General features: G+C 76.2%; 1 pseudogene; it reads right to left on the reverse strand.

The window, feature by feature from the left end:
- Positions 1-2885: 2885 nt before the first annotated feature.
- Positions 2886-3060, reverse strand: part of LOC149912090 (uncharacterized) — a 1559-nt pseudogene continuing 1384 nt past the window's right edge.

Raw genomic sequence — 3060 nt, forward strand, 5'->3', positions numbered from 1 at the left:
CGCTGCGGCGCCGGCCCGGCAGCCGCGGCCACGTCTACCCGGCTCCGCGAAGCTGCATGGCGAGGCGTAGCCGGCATGGGGTCGCTGCGGCGCCGTTCCGGCATCGGCGGCCACGTCTACCCGGCTCCGCACTGCTGCCTGGCGCGGCGTAGCCGGCCTGGGGTCGCTGCGGCGCCGTTCCGGCAGCGGCGGCCACGTCTAGCCGGCTCCGCGAGGCTGCATGGCGCGGCGTAGCCGGCCTGGGGTCGCTGCGGCGCCGGCCCGGCGGCGGCGGCCACGTCTACCCGGCTCCGCGAGGCTGCATGGCGAGGCGTAGCCGGCATGGGGTCGCTGCGGCGCCGTTCCGGCATCGGCGGCCACGTCTACCCGGCTCCGCACTGCTGCCTGGCGCGGCGCAGCCGCCCAGGGGTCGCTGCGGCGCCGTTCCGGCATCGGCGGCCACGTCTACCCGGCTCCGGGAGGCTGCCTGGCCTCCCGCAGACGGCCTGGGGTCGCAGCGGCGGCCCGGTAGCCGCGGCCACGTCATCCCGGCTACGCGCGGCTGCCTTGTGCGGCGCAGCCGGCCCGGCTTCGCCGCGGAGCCGTCCCGGCAGCGGCGGCCACGTCTACCCGGCTCCGCGAAGCTGCACGGCGCGGCGTAGCCGGCCTGGGGTCGCTGCGGCGCCGTTCCGGCAGCAGCGGCCACGTCTACCCGGCTCCGCGCGGCTGCCTGGCGCGGCTCAACCAGCCTGGTGTCGCTGCGGCGCCTTTTCGGCAGCGGCGGCCACGTCTACCCGGCTCCGCGCGGTTTCCTTGGTCTCCCGCAGCGGGAAGAGGTCGCTGCGGAGCCGGCCCGGCAGCGGCGGCCACGTCTACCCGGCTCCGCGAGGCTGCATGGCGAGGCGTAGCCGGCCTGGGGTCGCTGCGGCGCCGTTCCGGCATCGGCGGCCACGTCTACCCGGCTCCGCACTGCTGCCTGGCGCGGCGCAGCCGCCCAGGGGTCGCTGCGGCGCCGGCCCGGCAGCGGCGGCCACGTCTACCCGGCTCCGCGAGGCTGCATGGCGAGGCGTAGCCGGCATGGGGTCGCTGCGGCGCCGTTCCGGCAGCGGCGGCCACGTCTACCCGGCTCCGGGAGGCTGCCTGGCCTCCCGCAGACGACTGGGGTCGCAGCGGCGGCCCGGTAGCCGCGGCCACGTCAGCCCGGCTCCGCGCGGCTGCCTGGAGCGGCGCAGCCGGCCCGGCTTCGCCGCGGAGCCGTCCCGGCAGCGGCGGCCACGTCTACCCGGCTCCGCGAAGCTTCATTGCGCGACTGCAGCCGTCCTGGGGTCGCTGCGGCGCCGTTCCGGCATCGGCGGACGAGTCTAACCCGGCTCCGCGCGGCTGCATGGCGCGGCTCAAACGGCCTGGGGTCGCTGCGGCGCCGGCCCGGCAGCGGCGGCCACGTCTATTCGGCTCCGCGAGGCTGCATGGCGCGGCGTAGCCGGCCTGGGGTCGCTGCGGCGCCGTTCCGGCATCGGCGGCCACGTCTACCCGGCTCCGCGCGGCTTCCTGGCGCGGCGCAGCCGCCCAGGGGTCGCTGCGGCGCCGCCCCGGCAGCGGTGGCCACGTCTACCCGGCTCCGCGAGGCTGCATGGCGAGGCGTGGCCGGCCTGGGGTCGCTGCGGCGCCGGCCCGGCAGAGGCGGCCACGTCTACCCGGCTCCGCGCGGCTGCCTGGCGCGGCGCAGCCGCCCAGGGGTCGCTGCGGCGCCGTTCCGGCTGCGGCGGCCACGTCTACCCGGCTCCGCGCGGTTGCCTGGTCTCCCGCAGCGGGCCAGAGGTCGCTACGGAGCCGTCCCGGCAGCGGCGGCCACGTCTACCCGGCTCCGGGAGGCTGCCTGGCCTCCCGCAGACGGCCTGGGGTCGCTGCGGCGCCGGCCCGGCATCCGCGTCCACGTCAGCCCGACTCCGCGCGGCTGCCTTGTGCGGCGCAGCGGGCCCGGCGTCGCTGCGGAGCCGTCCCGGCAGCGGCGGCCACGTCTACCCGGCTCCGCGAAGCTGCATTTCGCGACTGCAGCCGTCCTGGGGTCGCTGGGGCGCAGTTCCGGCATCGGCGGACAAGTCTACCCGGCTCCGCGCGGCTGCATGGCGCGGCTCAACCGGCCTGGGGTCGCTGCGGCGCCGTTCCGGCAGCGGCGGCCACGTCTACCCGGCTCCGCCCGGCTGCCAGGCGCGGCGCATCCGCCCAGGGGTCGCTGCGGCGCCGTTCCGGCAGCGGCGGCCACGTCTACCCGGCTCCGCCCGGCTGCCAGGCGCGGCGCATCCGCCCAGGGGTCGCTGCGGCGCCGTTCCGGCAGCGGCGGCCACGTCTACCCGGCTCCGGCGGCTGTTCGCGTCTTTTGTGTGTGGGGGGGGCGCTGCTGCTACGGTGCGGCCAGAGGCGTCGCTCTAATTCTCTGCCTCCAGTTATGTCGAGGTAAAGGTCGGCTGCTGTCGGAGCCTTTGCCGGTAGTCGGCGTCGTCGTCCGTGGAGCTTTCTTTTCGGATGCCTTTACTTTTCGTCGGTAGGAGAGAGTGCGGACTCTGCTCCGGAGATCGGTGGTGAGCGGGCGCTCGCGAGCTGGGTTGACCGGCCGGCCAGACGGGTTTCGGCGGCGGTCGGCGGTGGCGGCGGCTCTCTGGGGCGTCGGTTCGTGTGGTCGATCCGGTCGCTTCGGTTTGTCCGTCGCGCCCCGTCCCGCCGTTCGGTGGTGGGTTAAGGCGGTCTCCCGGGCGAGCGGCGAAAAAAAGCCGGGCAAGGCGAGAGAGAGCTGTGCGGGTGAAATAGCCGGCTCCCGCGCCGCCCAGGGCGAACCCGAGAAGGCGAGAGAGAACAATCGAACGAACGGGGGAAGCCGGCTGCAGCGCTCGCTGGCGCGAAGCGGAGAAAGCGAGAGAGAAAGCGAGCGCGGAGAAGGGCACAGTCCGGTCAGCCGGCACTCGAAGGCAGAAGGGCCGGGGGCGTCCCCGGTGGGTCCCGCCGCGACGGTGGAAGGCGGGACCCGATGGTCGTGGCGGCGGCGCCTCGTTCTCGTTCCGCACCGCATCCTCACCTGCACGCGGG

The sequence above is a fragment of the Phasianus colchicus genome, unplaced genomic scaffold (assembly GCF_987193195.1).
Source record: "Phasianus colchicus unplaced genomic scaffold, bPhaCol1.hap1.1 HAP1_SCAFFOLD_44, whole genome shotgun sequence".
Taxonomy (NCBI): Eukaryota; Metazoa; Chordata; class Aves; order Galliformes; family Phasianidae; genus Phasianus; species Phasianus colchicus.